The sequence below is a fragment of the Panthera leo genome, chromosome B4 (genome assembly GCF_018350215.1).
Source record: "Panthera leo isolate Ple1 chromosome B4, P.leo_Ple1_pat1.1, whole genome shotgun sequence".
Lineage (NCBI taxonomy): Eukaryota > Metazoa > Chordata > Mammalia > Carnivora > Felidae > Panthera > Panthera leo.
The window spans coordinates 20,753,138-20,771,360 of record NC_056685.1 but is presented as its reverse complement, the minus strand read 5'-3'; the positions used below and the strand labels follow the sequence as shown (position 1 = coordinate 20,771,360).

The 18,223-nt window shown below is 43.9% G+C and overlaps 1 protein-coding gene across 4 annotated transcripts in view; it reads left to right on the top strand.

Annotated features, from left to right (window-relative positions):
• The window catches only part of PIP4K2A (phosphatidylinositol-5-phosphate 4-kinase type 2 alpha), a 185,687-nt gene that overhangs the window by 85,013 nt on the left and 82,451 nt on the right, over positions 1 to 18,223 (top strand). Inside the window, exon 1 of one of the 4 annotated variants that reach the window (XM_042945091.1) lies at positions 2,730 to 2,783. The exons of the other annotated variants lie outside the window; for them this stretch is intronic. The gene's annotated coding sequence lies outside the window, so the exon portion shown is untranslated. Of the gene's footprint in view, positions 1 to 2,729; positions 2,784 to 18,223 lie in introns of those variants that run through there. 4 annotated transcript variants of the gene reach the window in all.

Below are 18,223 nucleotides of genomic sequence, written 5' to 3'. Positions count from 1 at the left end.
AGGACTTTGCACTTACTTATATCTATTTCTGTCACTTGGGTTTTTTGGGGGTTTTTTTTAATTATTTTGAGAGAGAGAGCATGCCTGTGCATGCACTTGAGCAGGGGAGGGGCAGAGAAAGGGAGAGATAGAAGGAATCCCAAGCAGGCTCTGCACTGTCAGCGTAGAGCCCGGTGCAAGGCTGGAATCCATGAACCATGGGCTCATGGTCTGAGCCGAAACCAAGAGTCCGACTCTTAACTGACTGAGCCCCCCGGGCACCCCTCTGTCACTTGGTTTTGAACCCACCTTGTCTTGGTCTCCCGTCACCACGTAGGTCTCTAAAAAATATGGATACATAGACCACGTCTTTAAAATCTCAATTGAAGAGTCATTATCTCCTTATGGAAGGCCTGACGTTTACACAAAGTGGACATGGGGGGTCAGGGAGTCGCATGCCGCCAAGGTCAGTGGGTGCTTTTGGGAGAGAAAAAAGGAACTTAGTAGTTAAGGGAGATACTCTGCAGCTTAGTAGAGGCTGATAAGCATTGAGGAACTTTAGAGATGATTCTTGCTTTCTGTAATAGTTGTGTGTGCTCATAACTGGTTTTTCCGTAGATTAAAAAATGCTGAAACTTTGCACTCCGCTAAATTGAGAGACAGGGACGGAATTGGGCCTTGGAAAAGACTACTTCAGTGAGTCCTGCTTTAAGCAATCTCATTTTATAATGTGAATAACCACCTCTTAATTTATCTTCTAAACTTGGACTTTTTAAAAAAATGTTTATTTTTGAGAGAGAGCGTGCGTGCAGGGGGGGAGCAGAGAGAGGGAGACAGAATCTGAAGCAGGCTCTGGGCTCTGAACTGTCAGCACAGAGCCCAATGTGGGGCTTGAACCCACGGACCGCGAGATCATGACCTGAGCCGAAGTCAGATTCTTAACTGACTGAACCACCCAGGCGCCCCTCTAAACTTGGACTTTTAAAAGATGCTGTCTAAGGGGTGCTTGGCTGACTGCTTCTCAGTCAGAAGAGTGTGCAACTCTTGATCTTGGGGTCGTAAGTTCCAGCCCTATGATGGGTGTAGAGATGACTAGAAAAAAGTAAATACACTTGAAAAAAAAATAATAAAAGATGCTATTTAGGTATAATAAGCAAGTAAACACCAAACGGGTTATCGGTATTGTATGCAGAATATGATACTGCTTCAAAGAGCTAAACAAAAAGGTATGGAGTTCTGACAGCATTAAACGCTTTGCCAGCAAGTGTCAAACGTTCCCCTGATCTGCAACCACTCAGGAAACGAATGCGAACGGTCAATAAGGACTAAGGGAAAGGAAGGAAGGTGATCCACCAGAGAGAGACGTTACAGTTTCTTCTAGCAAGAGGGGTGATACGGAGTTGTCTTAGATTTGCTAACGGCAACAGAGGGAAACAGGTAGCGCAGCTTCAAGAAGAAAATCGCGTTTTGGTCGAGCCTGCTTTCCCCCCACCCTCTCTGGCTGTGTTCTTTGGTCTGAGCTTTCATTTGTGAACAGGTGCTCGGGGCACCCTTGCGTTGCAGTGCGTCTTCTCCGTGGAATTTCTGCTGCAGTTTCTTGCCATAGTCGCGGGCTGGTGTTTTGTTTCAACCACATTTTGTTTTATTTTTATTTTGTTTCATTCTTTTAAAGTTTTATGTGAGAGAGAGAGCGTCTGTGTGCACGGGCCGGGGAGGGGCGGAGAGAAGGAGAGGCAGAATCCCAAGCAGGCTCTGCACTGTCAGCGTGGAGCCCAATCTGGGGCTGTCGAACCCGCGAACTGAACCGTGAGATCAGGACCAAGACCAAGGGTCAGACGCTTAACCCACTGAGCCACCCAGCCGCCCCAACCACCTGTTGTTTTAAACGAAAGTCAGCGAAGGTTAGTAAGGTTCTGCTCTGACGCCGCACTCTGGGGGCTGTTGACAATGACAACAGTGAAGCTAAGGTGTGCTCACCGGGTGCCAGGTGCTGCTCACAGCGACCCCGGGCACGTGGGCTCGAAATCTGTGCGCCTAAAACTACCCCTGAGATACCTTGGCCAGCCTTAAAGAGCCTCTGCCTACGTGTAGACTCATTTCCTTTACCCCATGGCCCCATAGGGGGGCACGCGTGTAAGGAAACAAAACTACACTCCCGTGTTCGGTATTTGTTGCCTTGTTTCTTTGGTTACTAGTTCTATAAAGTGCTTTTAGAGCATAAAATTATGAAAAGCTTTTGGGTGTGGCATCCAGGAGTGACAGCCTCCTCGAGGAGTCCTTACCCACGGTGTCTCTGACGCCTTCCCTCTTTGGGTTCTCAGCCCCTGTTTCCGTCGCCCTCCTCCCTCCCTCTCCTCCCCCCCCCCCCCCCCCCCCCCCCCCGCCCCCAGCACCTTCTCCCAGCACCCTTTGCATCAGGCTCAGAGGAGCACCAGAAGCCCCAGCCCGCGCTGAATGTGAGGAGAACATTAGTGTTTTCTTCTATTTACCGGCAGATGAGGCAAAGCTGGGATTTTTTTTTTTCATGAGGCACTTTTACTGTGGGTGATTGGGTAAAATAAAAAGGGCAGAAAGTTGCATACATTAAAGAAAGTGGATAAGGTATTTTACATGGAGGATTTGTGTTTTTCCTGTCTAGCTGCTGTCTGCCCCTTAAGCATTTTTCCTTGAACAGGTGTTTGTTTTTTTTTTTTTTTTAATCCCTTAAAGTTTACATCCTTCTTATTTATTTATGTGTATAGAAGACAAGAGGCAGTTCTGAGTGCCATGGCCGGGAGCCCGGGTTCCGCAGTGGTACCGACCAGGTGAACAGAATCAGACTGCACTGCGCAGAGGTCTTTATGACCTTGAGCTGGCCACTGAGCCATTTTTAGCTTGTTTGCTTCTCTGTAAAGGGGAGGGGAGTCCTGTCCATTTCATGGGGTTGTTAAGATGATTACTTAAGAAATACTGTAAACCAATGATCAGATACCTTACACGTAGTAAGCCCTAAATAAATGTTAGCGTCGAGGATGTGTTGTTGTTGTTAATTTTTAGAAGTATTGAGTGTTGGGGATGTACAGGTGTTGTACAAACAGAAAACCAAAGAATACACAGCAAAGAATAAAATTCAACTACTTTCTAGAAGTAAGGCTTATTTTTTTTTTCCCCCTCTTCACTGGAAATTATTCATCCCATTTGATAATGTAACAGAGTCAACACCATTTCATGTCCTACTCCCCTCGCCTTTCTTCCCCTAATTTCCATTTTAAAGTGAAATTGAGGGATTCATTCATTCATTCAGCACTGAGCCAGGCACTGAGCTAGGTGCTATTGATGTAAGTGCATGTGTCTTGCCCTTGAGGTACATGCTTCTTGTTCATGGACTAGGACAGTTGTAAGGTGATACTGTTTATTTCAATGGGACATGAGAGAAATATTCCAGTTAATACATGGAAGATATATATGTGGTTTAAGACCTGCAAATTGGGGGCACCTGCGTGGCTCAGTTGAGCATCCGACTCTTGATTTTGGCTCGGGTCATGATCCTGAGGTTCCTGGGTTCAAAGCCCTGTATCGGGCTCCGTGCTGATAGTGTGGAGCCTCCTTGAGATTCTCTGTCTTCCTCTCTCTGCCCCGGCCCTGCTCGTGCTCTCTCTCTCTCTCCAGCTCTCTCTCAAAATAAAGAAATACACTTAGAAAAAGACAACTGCACGTTGAAGTAAAACCAGGTTAACTTTAGTAAGCAGGGCACAGATTATTAGGGAGAGATTTGCAGTACTAAAAACACAATTTCAACCTTTTTTCACTTTTTATTTTGAAATAACTTCACACATGCAACAATGTTGTTAAAAACAGTGCAAAGAATTCTCATACGCCCTGCATCCAGATGTTAACATCCTATATAACCAACAGTACAGTTAGCAAGTTCAGAAAATTAGCACTGATACAATATTACTATGTAATCTGTAGATCTCATTCACATCTCCCTAGTGGTCCCAGTTTTGTTTCCTTTCTGGTCCGGATCACGTGTGTTTGGTTTTCATATCTCCTTAGTCTCTTTTAACCTGGACCAGTTTCTCCGTCTTTATATGTTTCTCTGGATATTCACACTTTCGATGAAGAGTACCGTCTCGTTATTTTGTAGACTAGCTCTCCATTAGGGTTTGTTTCCTAGTGATCAGATGCCAATTATTGACGGTGTGTCCATGTGGGTGCATTATATCAGAAGACAAATGATGTCGATTTATCCCATTACTGACGGTGGTAACTTTGATCTCTTGGTTATAGAGGGATCAGCTTTCTCTCCTGTAAAGCTACTATTTTTCCTTTTGTCCTGATCCATGAGAAGCTGTCACCTTAGTTCTTGCCTTATATCCCTCACCTGTTACCATCGTACTGTCCCTATCCATATTTACCCGTGTAGAAAAAAAATAATAAGAGCATTGGTGAGTCAAACTCTACCTGGGTCTGCTGGCCGAAGCCGGACGAACAACACGGGAAGGTGCCCGAGGACATTGCCGGAGCTAAAGGTGGTGACACAGACCTTCCATTTACACATTCTGTCTGAGCTTCAGGTGGTGTTGGGGTTCCTAAAACCAAGACTTGAAGAACAGGAGTTCTTTGTTTTCCTCTCTGGCTCCTTCTTATGCTTTGCTGATCAGCATCTAAACATGAGAAATGTCTGAAAACAGTACTAAGATCATTGCTGGAAAGGGAACAAATGTGGCCGTTTTAGCAGCTCTTGACTTGGTGGGCTCACGTGTGCGGGGTGGGGGGGGGGGGGGCGGGGGGAAGGCGCTTTCCCTGCCACATCTCCTTTTCGTGTGTTACAAAGATCTTTTTTACCCGCTTACATTTTAATAGTCATTTAGTAATTCTGTATCGTAATATCTAAGTAGTTACATGTGACAGATTCTGAATATCTACAAAGTAGCTTTGATTTGAAACAATGCTTTTAACATCACCATGTATAATAAACAGGGGCAGGACTCTCAGTCTTAGCGTTCTGTATCAGAGGGTTAGAGAAAAGAGTATAAATCACATAAGTAAACCGTTCTCGTGATAATCGGGGGCAGCGTAACTCATCATTAAAATTAGAAATTGGGTACAGGAAATGGCACGATATCATTAACAGCTTTTTGTCAAACAAGAAGGCTGTCTGTCCTGTATACTCTGTTCTTGCTGTGGTCTGTGGTTGGAAACCTGCCCTACTGGGCAAGCTTTTTTAGTCAGGCGGAACCTGCTTACCAAGTACAGAGCATCGTGCGTAGACAGGATCCAGTCAACTGAAGAGTCAGACTTTTGGGGGAGAACATCTCTCTTAGGCCGTGCAGGCTGCTGTGTCAAAATACCACTGACTGAGGAGCTTATGAACAACTGAGAGAAATTTCTGTCTCACGATTCTAGGAGCTGGCAAGTTCACGGTCAAGACACCACCATGGTCACATTTTGGTGAGGGACCTCTTCCTGGTTCATAGCCGGCATCTTCTTTTGTGTGTCCTCACTTGGGCGTAGGGATCTCTACAGGTCTCTTATAAAGCAGGCACCCCTGTGCTGCCCTTTAAAAAAAAATTCTACATTGGGGCGCCTGGGTGGCTCAGTCGGTTAAGCATCCAACTTTGGCTCAGGTCACGATCTCAGGGTTCTCGAGTTCAAGCCCCACGTCGGGCTCTGTGCCGACAGCTCCGAGCCTGGAGCCTGCTTCGGATTCTGTGTCTCCCTCTGTCTCTGCCCCTCCCCTCCTTTCTCTCTCTCTCACTCTCTCTGTCTCTCAAAAATAAACATTAAAAAAAAAAATTTTTTTTTAAGGACAGCCTGTTGTATAGTTAACTCAGTAGATTGCTGTCCTTGAAGTAAAAAATTGTCATCTCCCTCTCGCTGACTGTGCCAGTTGAGATATTACTGCCCTTGTGTTAAAGTAGCCATGGGTCTAAGGAGCTCTTATGCATCCACATTTTTCAGGAATGCAAGGAGAGGAACACGTAACCACATGGAAGTCAGGTCTTAAGCATGCTTGTAGTAGCTGATTTCTTTTTTCTTTCATTTTCCAGGCTTTCCATAGTGTGCATTTAGAGGTGGTGAATTTAAAGATGCTTGTGTATTAAAACTGAATACATCCTCCAGCATTGTTGACCTGAGCTCCGATAAATTTTCTCTTCTGTTCTCCTGCCACCAAGTTGAATGCGAGTGAAAGTTGTTTATTGTGTTGGGTTGGGTTTTTTTGTTTGTTTGGTTTTTTGTTGTTTGCTTTTTATTTTTTTTTTGTTTTATTTTTTTGTTTGTTTTTTTGAGTGTGAAGAATTGCTGTTTCCTTAGTAGATCGTAGGTGATCCTTGAAAGCACTTTGGGTACCGTTTTTCTGTGATTTCTGGGCCGTTGGATAATGACAGAGGTTCATATACTGTAAAGATGGTTTAAATAATAGCATTTTTGTGAGTGTAAGATGCCAGGTAAATGTATACAGACCAATATTATCTTCCTCAAGAGTTGCTCGGCAGGTAGAATTAGTGTTTGGAGATGATTTGATTTCATTTATTTTATGCCAGTAAAACAGTCTTTAAGTCACGTTGCATATTATCAGTCCAAACCTCGGCAACTTAGTAAATAGGAGTTTGATCATTGGTCTTTTGAGAGATCGATACGAATATCGGGATTTGTCTTTGCTAAAGAGAGTAGTAAAGTCACGTTTGAAGGAAATGAAGGAAGGATTTAGTTTAAAGGTGGTTCAACAACTGTTTCTTGTAGTTGTTCCCTGGGATGGACGGGAATGTAGCAACGATGAATAAAATCATTAAAGTTCTTATAATCTAGTAGGGAAAAAGATGACCATAGGCCAACTTTCCTCTTAATTTAAGAAATTTTGTTTTACCTGCTGGTACAGCAAATGTTTTCATTCTCCTTCTCCTTAGATTGTCTTTATTTATTTACTTTTAATTTATTATTTTTGAGAGAGAGAGAGAAAGCACGTGAGTGGGAAAGGGGCAGAGACAGAGAGACAGAGAGACAGAGGACCCAAAGCGGGCTCTGTGCTGACAGCAAAGAGCTGGATGTGGGGCTCAAACTCAAGAGCCATGAGATCATGACCTGGTCCAAAGCCAGATGCTTAGCCAACTGAGCCACCCAAGCGCCCCTAGATTGTCTTTAGATAAGGAATCAGTAAGGTCCTCAAATAATTGCTATCCCTGAATATCATGTGGGGATTCTTAAGTTCAACAATAAAACGCTTCGCACATGGGCAAAGCTCTTGTAACAGTAGATGACATCTACCAAAAGCATAATTTGTCATGTATCATAGCAAGATCTTTAGTGACTTTCCTTATTTTTCTTTTTTTTTTTTTTTTTTTAAGTGTATTTATTTTTAGGGAGGGGAAAGAGACGGGGGGGGGGGGGGGGGATGGCGGGGAGAGAGAATGAGCAGGGGAGGGGCAGAGAGAGGGAGGGAGAGAGAGAATCCTAAGCAGGCTTCACCCTGGCAGTGAAGAGCCCTCCATGGGGCTTGAACTCATGAACCAGGAGATGATGCCCTGAGCCGAAGTCAAGAGTCGGACGCTTAACCGACTGAGCCAGGCGCCCCTCTGGTTTTTGTTAACATTAGATTTTGGCTTAACAAATGCAGGCTTATGTCACCTACTTAAACGTCACACCCTTAATGAGCAGAAGCAAGCAGTGTGGGAGGTGTTTTGGGTGCCTTCCTGTTTATGCTGTGCCCGCACAAAGTTGTGTTTGTGTTCGTGAGCATCCGGAAAGCTCTCGTTCCTCACTTTCAAACATCTAAGTGCTTCTCGCGCGACATCCCTGCACATTTCTATTAGGCAGTGAAGCCGTGAGCAGGGACACGGGCAAATTCAAGTCCTTTGGCCTTTGCTGAGTTACATGGGGTAGCATGTGACAGGAGGGGGAAAATACCAGGAGGAAAAAAAAAAAACCTAATTGACAAACAAATTTTGAGTTTCCTCTGCGAAGATTGAAAAAAATTATTCCCATGGAACTTCAGACAGCATTCCCTGGATTTTTTTTTTTTTTTTTACCTTGAATATTCAGGTTGAGAGGAAGAAAAATGACCAGGAATTAACCTAACTCAGAGTTGACAAAACATGAATTTGAGGTCATCTCAATCACAGTTCTCTTTCTTGAGTATGCCTTCTAACTGCAAATGAATCAACTTTAAATTGTGTTCAAATCGGGTATTCAAAAGGCAAGCAGAGGACAATACATCTGAATGCAAAAGTTGACTCTTAGAGTTAATGTAAAAAAGACATTCACGGGGCGCCTGGGTGGCTCAGTCAGTTGAGCGGCCGATTTCGGCTCAGGTCATGATCTTGCCGTCCGTGAGTTCGAGCCCCGCGTCGGGCTCTGTGCTGACAGCTCAGAGCCTGGACCTGTTTCGGATTCTGTGTCTCCCTCTCTCTGACCCTCCACCATTCATGCTCTGTCTCTCTCTGTCTCAAAAATAAATAAACATTATAAAAAAAAAATTAAAAAAAAAAAAAAAGACATTCATGAGAAAATACTTGGGAAGTGAATGCACTGTTTAAGATCTCCATCATTTATCTACCTCATACTACGATCTGCATTCTAATTCCTTTCCCTTACCTTGGAGAGACCACTTAAGGCAGTGCTGTGTTGTTCCCAGGAATTATTTGTCATGTTGGGCAGTTCATAGCTTCAGTGCCCACGTGGGTTCTTTGTTGATGAAAACCATTAGCCTCCAATGATTCAGAAAAAAGATTATTGGAATATAATGGCGAAAGAAAAAAAAAAAAAGAGTCTTTTGTAACAGCTAAGGGTCCCGTCAGTCCCCTGTCCAACCTTTTAGAAGTTTCCAGGTTTAAAATCCAGTAAGAACCTCCTGGATTCAATCTGGTGTGTTGCATCCTTAATTCATGTTCATGGCATATGGAGAATGAGAAATTAATGCCAGTTGATCTAATTAGGAATTAAGATGCTCTGTCATCTAATTCTCTGGGGTCTTTTTTGCTTATCTATTTTTATAGTCGGTAGAATACATAAAGCGTAGTGGGAGGAGGTCGGGAAGAGGAGAATGGAATTATTTCTGCAAAACCCATGTGATGGCAAGTGCTCTTTTTTCCTAAAATAATGAAAACAAACAGCAGCTTTTTTGTTCTTCTGACAGTTTGTGAATTAGGAGTACTTGTGGATAGGAGATACACATTAATTGGTATGACATGTTTTGGAAAATTAATGCGTTATGAAATGGTGACAGTTTTTTTTTTTTTTAAACCAGGTTAAAAGGACTTGTTATTTTTATATTTGTAAAAAAAAAAAAGTTCAGTGCATGTATTTGTGAATGTATAGGAATCGAAGTAGAGGGTTAAAAATGCTCTGTTTTCAGCCGCGAGAAAGAAATTAGCTGAGCTAATGATTATTTTTTAAACCACACACAGCCCTCTGCTTTACATCAGAATATAAAGTAAACTTGTATCTCTGTTGGAAAGCAGTGGCTCTCTGCAGTTCAGCCTAGTAGAAGCAAAGATACGCTACAAACCCTCCACTGAAACTTAGGCGAGCGTGTCCTCCATCTTCAGAAACATTTGCGGTGACAAAAGAAAATTATGTAAGAAATGCGGTCTGGTATGTCTTCGAAAAAATATCCTCTTGTTCCGAATAAAATAGCTTTAGACTATTGTGTGCTAAACAATTAATGCTTTTTTAGACAAAACTTGCGTTGCTTGTTGGCTTTCATTTTTTAGAAAAACGCATTTGCACATGCTTGAAATAGCCTTTTAGGCTAAAGAATGTAACTCACCAGGAAAACATGACTAATTCAGCACATCGGATGCAAAAGCTCTGAGCTTAGAAGCAAGCTCTTCTCAAGGTTTGGAACGGAATGTATTTTCGAAATGGTGGGGAGGAGACATGAACCGAGAAGATTGAGATTTAGATACCAAATGTGGTTAATTTCATACAATCATTTGATACAAATCTATATCCCAAACTTACCAAGTTTCACAAACTTCTCACATTGCTAACTCCTCCCCGCGATTCCTGGAAGCATCCTCTCACAAGCCCCAGGAAGGGGATTCAGCTGGACTCCTGTTTTCTCATAAAATCCTGGGCCACATCTCTGCCATATCTTCCCATGGGGCACCCCGTTCAGGACTCCGGGGTGCAGGGTCCAGTGCGTGTGAGGTCAGCACAGGCGTCGGGGCTTAGCAGAAAGGAGTCTAACTTTTTTTGAATTTACCCTCCTTGCTGAGGCCTTAAACTTTATTTCTCATTTGTGCAGCGAGAATAATCCTGCCTCATTGTTATGATGGAAAGATCGGGTAAATGTGAAAGTGTTTTTTTGACAGTTTTCAGAATGTGATGTTGCTGTGGTTAAGTGTGAATGCTATGTAGTGTGCCTGCCTCCAGCCAGGATCACGTTTCTTAGTAGTGCTCTGAGCGTGCTGGGGGGGCCTCGGGGCCTGCAAAGGAGGAGAGGGTCGTGTCTAAAATACCTGGCAACTTTTTACTCTCCTAAACACGCAGCCAAACAACCACCGGGCTTTAAGAGGGGTAAAGGTGCGTGTATTGAAAAATCTCCCATAGAACAATAAATTCCAGACATTTTTGATCACACATCATATGTGTCAGATGTAAGCATGCTACCCTGTGGATTTATTTACGCATCAGTTTCCTACATGAATATTAACAAGCCCATGTACAGATTTTACAGCATATCTCAAAGCCAAAAAAAAGTAAGATTAAATATTTAGAAACCTTTTTAACACCATAAAAAAATCTTTTGCCCTCATTAAGAATGATTACTTTTTGAGTGAGCAGGGTAATTCATTTGCGTATTTTGAACATTTTGTTTTAACGCGGATCTCCCTCAAGCCTACCTCTAAGGTTCTTGCTGTATATTTTGATTCTTGGTCTTAACGGCTTTCATGGCTGAAAACTTGTGCCCACAAAGACGTCTAAACTCCAGTAGAAGGTGCATATCACTGGCCATTTGGACTAAACCCCCACATCCCTTGTCTCCACGCGGCCTACCAGCTTTAGTCGACCTGACACAGGTTTTCGTTGACTTCGGGATGTTAAATTTCCTTCTCCCTGAAATCTCCCAAAGTTATCGAGAGGTACGCTGTTTTTGAAGTTTGGACAAAGCAACGCGAAACTCCCTGGCGAGATTTCTGATAGGCTAGAATAGCCAACTTCCAAGTTTCTAAGCGTGCTAATGCAAGAGTTTTCATAGGTGACACAGTCACATTGTTTTTGGCACCAAGGTCACAAAACAGTGGACACGTTTCCAAAAGTCCGTGTTTAGAATCTTCTCTTTCCAGAGCATGCGTGTCTCTTGAAAAGCAGTTATTTTCTCAACGCTGAGCCTCACCTTTACTTTGAAAGGATGCTTAAAGTGTGCTTCTTTCTTTCTTTCTTTTTTTTTTTTTTTTTAAATTTAATTTTGAGACAGAGAGCACGAACGGGGGAGGGGCAGAGAGAGAGGGAGACACAGAATCGGAAGCAGGCTCCAGGCTCTGAGCCATCAGCCCAGAGCCCGACGCGGGGCTCGAACCCACAGACCATGAGATCGTGACCTGAGCTGAAGTCGGCCGCTCAACCGACTGAGCCACCCAGGCGCCCCTAAAGTGTGCTTATTTCTGAGCTGACAGGTTGCACACCAGCCACAGGCCCCTCTGATACCTGCAGAGGTCCACACATTCAGAAGGGTTGGCTTTTTGTAAAGGAAAAGCATGTGACTCATATCCCTTCTTAAAGTACTTGGGCTCTGCTTCCTTCTCAACCACCGTTACACAGTAGTTCTGGGAGTATATGGAGTGATGTAGCAAATTCCAGAAGCAGACACGTGTTAGAACCATCTTCACTTTGATGCAACTGTGAAGCGAAGTTTCCAGGCTGTGGAGTTTGTCTTCACATATTGCCCAGTATCTTCTATGTCTGTGCTTAACAGCGTTTGCTGACAAAGGAATGAATGCATTTGAATGTGGTGCCATATTGGATTTCAAGCACGGTTGGCCATTTTTACCTTGGGAGGAACAAAAAGCCATACGTAGCGCCTATTCTGCTAGTCAGGGGACCTAGACAGGAGCTTCTTGGGGGGTCCTGGGCGGCCCAGTCGGTTGAGCATCCTACTTCGGCTCAGGTCATGATCTTGCAGTTCGTGGGTTCGAGCCCCGCGTCAGGCTCTGTGCTGACAGCTCAGGGCCTGGAGCCTGCTTCAGATTCTGGGTCTCCCTCTCTCCCTCTCCTCCCCCACTCGTGCTTGCTCTCTCTCTCTCTCTCTCTCAAAAATAAATAAATATTAATAATAAAAAAATTAAAAAACATCCTGGGGTGCCTGGGTGGCTCAGTCAGTTGAGCATCTGACTTCGGTTCAGGTCATGATCTTGCAGTTGGTGAGTTCAAACCCCATTTCGGTCTCTATGCGGACAGCTCAGAGCCTGGAGCCTGCTCTGGCTTCTGTGTCTTCTCTCTGCCCGCCCGCCCCACTTGCGTGCACGCGCGCTCTCTCTCAAAAAATAAACATTAAAAAAAAAAAATCTTAAAGAAGTGAGTTTCTGGACACTAATCGTTAAATTAGTAAAATATCGAAGAGTGCTAAATTTGGTAGTTTAGTATTACATGATGTGAAACGTTAAAATAACTACAGATGTCTGTGTTCAGTTTGAGTGCTTAGTTTTTAAATGACTTACGAATTTCAGTTGCATGATGCTATCACCAGCTAATATCTCAAGATATCTTAGGGGAAGGGCATTTATATCAGTTAACCAGAAAGCAAGGGAGCCCACATTTTAAGTAGTGTTCTCAATAATTTCAGTTGTTTTTGAACCATTCTTGTCATATCCATTTAAATCATCAACGCTTGACCTCATAATTTGGCCAACAGAGAAAATTCCCCCGGGAGCTCCGTTTTCTGCTAGCCCTGCCATATTCTTGTTAACAGGTGCTTGTGTTTTTAGTATTAGCTTCGGTCGCTTCTTTTCAGGCGTCTTTTTCAGCACGTGTCAGCTTTGTGAGGGTTAATTTAGCTTAGTTAAAACCAGACGGTATATTCTGTGAGTGCACTCAGCCGGGCACGTGTAAACTACAATCCGTTGTAATACACGAGACATGGACGAAGTTGTGATCTACCCACTGCCGGCCCCTCCAAGTAGGGGTTCTTACTGTTTTTCTTCAAGTTGTCTCCCTTACAGCATATATGGAGTGATGTAGCAAATTCCAGAAGCTACATGTGACAGACATGTGGACTGAGGAGGTAAAATACACTTACAAAAGTTAGTTTTCGTTGACAAAAAAAATAAATAGAAATTCTCCCTTATCTTTGCTAGGAGCGTGCACTCTTTGTTGGGGAACATTGCCTTGTAGTTCTATGATATGCCCCTGGGTTAGAAGCCACAGGAGTGCTTTGGTTTTCCCTCCGTCATTGTTATGAAAATAACACGTGAGAAACTTCACCCCCACCCCGTATCTCTAAACCCGCTTCCTGTAGCTTGTATGTTCCTCCTGTACGTTTCATATAAAATACACGAATGTAAAACCTTTCTCAAAAGCCTGCATAGGAGCGGGGCGCCTGGGTGGCTCAGTCGGTTGAGTGCCCAACGTCATGATCTCCCAGTTGGTGGATTCGAGCCCCGAGTCGGGGCTCTGTGCCGACAGCTCAGAGCCTGGAGCCTGCTTCGGATTCTCTCTCTCTCTCTCTCTCTCTCTCTCTCTCTCTCTCTCTCTCTCTCTCTCTCTGCCCACCCCCTCCCCCGCCACTTGTGTGTGTGCCTGCGAATGCACGCAGTCTCTCTCAAAAATAAACATGAAAAAAAAACCTGCATGGGAGCATAGTAAACACATCTTGCTTTTTTTGCACTAACAACTATTTCTTAAAGAACTTCCCATGTTAGCACACAGGTATACCTAATGATAATTAACCCTGGTATTTACTTCTATATTTCTAGGTAATATGCTTATCCTCTGTCTATGAATCTGTCAATTGTAGAATTTTCTGTTGACTTTCTGCCATGATAGATGAGGCTGTACCTCTCCTACGCCTTTTCTTTTTCCCCCTCTCACCCCTCTTTTTGGTTAACATAATAACACAGCTTTTGGTTAAAGTGATAGTGTTTACCCTTCTGTGTCTCATTTGAGTATTTAGTAGAATGCTGAATTTGATAACTTAGTATTACGTGGTGTTAAATATCGCTGAAAAAGAGGTTTCTTTCAGTCCCTCTTTCGTGTTAGAGACCTTCCTCACGTGTCTGGTGGTTCACTGCTATCCATTCAAATTTAGGAATGAGACTAGGAAACAGATGGCCAGTTCTGGGTATGTGGGGTGGCGACGCTTGTTGGCCGGGGGGCTCTCAGGTGAACACGCTTAGGGCGTGTCTAGCCTTCCTCTCTTTGCCCGCTGGTGGAGTTTTCTCTGGGGGCTTTCTCCAGAGAGAGAGCCTCCAGTGTCCCCGCAGGGAGTGGCCAAGCATGATCACAGCAGAGCAGAGGGTGGGGGCTGGGGTCCCGATGGTGAGAATGGAGATTTCCATTCGTCCTGGGCCCCAGCTCACCCTGCTCTGTGCCCGGCGTTCCCAACTCTGAAGCCTCTTGGGTACAGGTCTCTAAAGACGCAATCCCCTGTCTCCCCCAGGGTGCAACAGTGGCTGGCAACAGACAACACGCTTTCTGCTTCCTGAACTCCAGGCGTCAGACCCTCTGCATCCACGCGAGCTGAGCGGCCGGTGGCAGCTTTCTCTCCTCTCACATCAGTGAACAGTGCTCTATTTTCTGTCTTTTAAAACTTAGCTGAAATGTTCTCCTCGAGTGTTGTCTGCGGTCCAGTTTTCTTTTGTCATGGTTGTTTTTTCCATCTCTGACTTCCTTTATTATCATTTTAGCAGGGTTTCTGGAAGGGAAGGGGATAAAAATGCATGGTCAGTTCGTCACTTAAAACAGGGATCCAGGAAAGCTATAAAAACTTCATGATGGTAACCTTCCTCATATTGTTCTTGTCGTGGCAATAAAACAAGCTGATCCTCTGTTCTATTCACGGAAAGAAAAACAAAAGTCCATTCCTGACAGAGTCAGGAATTCAGTGCTTCCCTCCTGGAATCTTAATATAGGTCCCCAACTAGGAAGTTTCCTGAAGAAATCCTTAAAAAAAAAAAAAAAAAAAAACAAAAAAAAAACTGAACTGGGGCGCCTGGGTGGCTCAGTCGGTTAAGCGTCCGACTTCGGCTCAGGTCAGGATCTCACGGTTCGCGAGTTCGAGCCCCACATCGGGCTCTGTGCTGACAGCTTGGAGCCCAGAGGCAGCTTCAGATTCTGTGTCTCCTTCCCTCTCTGCCCCTCCTCCTGCTCACACTCTGTCTCTCTCTCTCAAAAACAAATAAACATTAAAAAAAAAAAAAAAGAACCACTGGGTCCAGGAATTCAAATGATGTCATCTCCACATGGCTCTTGTCTCTGATCCCACCTTTCCTGGCTGTCAACCATGCGACCTTCTGGACACGGGATGAAGACATGGTCACTGGCAACTGCAGGTGTACAAGTTCAGTTTAGCATCCCTTCCATGTCTTTGTGCCCATTTCAGTGAAGGACCAAGATCATACAGTGTCATTGATTATTCCTATCAGAGCTGTGGGCTTCTCTTCCTACCTTTGTCCCTGTCTGCCTGCACCCGTATAAGTAAAACACTCCATGAGGTCATCCGTTTCCTCTAGGAATTAAGAAACCCCCTCTGGAAAGCTGGCTTGCAATTCACTTTTATTTGTGGGACTGCCTCCCATGCAGACATCAGAGCCCAGCGGTGGCTGAAACCCTAGAATGAGTGAGGTCATCTAGTGATGTCTATAGGGTGCGGTGGGACCTGTGCCCTGCCAGCGGGTGCGTCCCCGCTGGTCCTCACGCCAGATGATGCCAGGCAAGATGCCAGACCTTGCTGTTTTTTCCAAAGACGCCAGAAATCCAAATCGGTACGTAAAATTTTCGCAAGCCTGAAAGAACAAATTGGTAATTAATTCAAGCATTTTCTAAATCCCTCTCTGGGCCAAACAGCACATCGTTTGCAATCCCTTGCCTCCTCGAACTCATGTTTTAAAGCATCAAACGGGATCGAGAGCAGGAGCAATGGGCTCAAGGTTAGGTGGCGAGGGAGTGGCATCACAGACCTCCTGACTCCAAGCCCGGGTCCTTTTGAACAGACCACGTTCCCACTGCAGGGTCTCGTTTTCATTGGCAACATTTTTCTTGCAGGTCTTAAAGCCAGTGCCCCTTCTGCAAAAAGCCTGTAAAATGTTGGCCTTCATTCAATAGTTTCATGTCGGATTCAGTGGTTCGCGAGAGGTAAAATTTTAGCATGACTTCATTCTTTTGGATGAGGCTGGCGTCGGGCCAGCCGGCAAGGAACACCCGTCAGAAGTCTGAGCTCGCAGATACCGAGTTGACAGACGGTAGATGGTTGTGCCTGTGTTATAAATTAAGACTCTAACCGAGAGTTTAAATATTTCTGATGACATTTTCATTTTAGTCAAGTAGCCGTTTATCAAAAGATTGACTTAACGATCCTCGTGCGACAGGAAAAAAATGCCCGTAAGTGTATTACTTTGGGCTTTGGAGTTTATAGCTGTTGGGATGTGACAGACCTTTGTGCTTTGATTTGTCTCTACTCAGCTTTGCTATCGGAGCGGTTTTATCGGGCTCATCCACATAAAGCATTTATTTGTCTAGACGTTTGAAGATAGCTCCCATTTCAAAAGCAGGCTTTAATTAAAATACGCTTGCATTTTTTATTTTATCCTCTCTGCAAATACAAAGATATTAACTTTTAAAAAATAGTTTCTAATGAATAGTGACGGAGCAGCTGTGGAAAATTGACCTCTTGCCTCAAGACAAATAAAAATACACTTCGCAAACATTTGCAGCTGCCTGTTTTTTTCCTATGTCTGTAATTGACTCTAATTTGCTCTGCCTGCCCCTCTGAGCCCTCTGGACTTTTCAATTCCTGTTCCGTTTGCAGTCTGAGTTATAATGAGAGCCACACCATTCCCAGCAAGGGCTACATCCCTGAGTCATATTGAGACAGTTTTTAACATTCTTAATTATTTCAAGCTATATTTGTTACAAGATTTATATAAAATTATTTCCAACTGAGAGCTGGTGCTCAAGTAAATGGGTATTTTTTTTTTTTTTTAAGATTTTATTTCTAAGGGATCTCTACACCCCCAAGCAGGGCTCAAACTCATAACCCCGAGACCAAGAGTTGCACGCTCTACTGACTGAGCCAGCCAGGTGCCCCGTGACTGGATATTTTTCTAATGGGAAATAAGACATTACAAATTAGTAAAAATCAGATTAAAAAAAATCTTAGGCAATCTCCCCTCCATCCCCGTCTCCCAAATTTACTAAGAAAATCGGTAAAAGAAAGGGAAAATGGTGCCTTTATGATATTTTTTTATTCTAAGGACATTCTGATTGCTATCTCAGTCATAAAATATGTATTTGGTATATATATTGGATATATTTGATATATATTTGGTATGTATATTTGGTATATAAACTGCTGGTGAGATCCCCATTTTACAAACTAATAAATGTAACAAGTTTTTAGAAGCCAACTCCCAGGCATTTGGAAGGGGCCCAACATAGGTATTAACACCTAATTGGGGCAATTGTATGTCAACCAGACAGCCTGTCTAATCTGCTAAAGTTTATTGTTACAACTCTCAAAGCTGGGTCCCTCTTCCCTGCTCCTTGTCAAGATCCCCACCCTCCCCAGAAGCGGAGAGCGCCGACTGCCCTGGGGAAGAGCTTGGGGAGGGAAGTACAGTCTCGATGACCTTTCACACTGCAGAAAATGTTTTCTTAGAAGCTCGCCTGAGGTCATTTTGTATACCTTGGGGGGGGGGGAAACCGGTGAAGGCTCTGATTCACGTTTAAATGGCCCTGCTGTTTGTGGAACCAAGAGAGACGGAAGGCATCAGAAGTTCCAGCTGTGATTTGTTCCAGTATCTCTGCGAACACCTTCAACTGTTACCTCCTGGAAGTAGGAATTTTAGTTTTCTACTCCTTCACTTCCAAAAGCCAATGAACCCTAGGGCGGAAATGTTGAAAGTGAATTATTTGGTGGGAAGGATCTTTCTATGCTTATTAACCAGAGAGTCACAAAGGAATTGTGTGTGTGTGTGTGATGAGTCCACTAAGTGGATAGTGTGTGTGTGTGTGTGTGTGTGTGTGTGTGTGTGTGTGTGTGTGTGTGTGTGTGTGTGATGAGTCCACTAAGTGGATAGTATCTATTTTGAGATACTGTCGTGAAGGG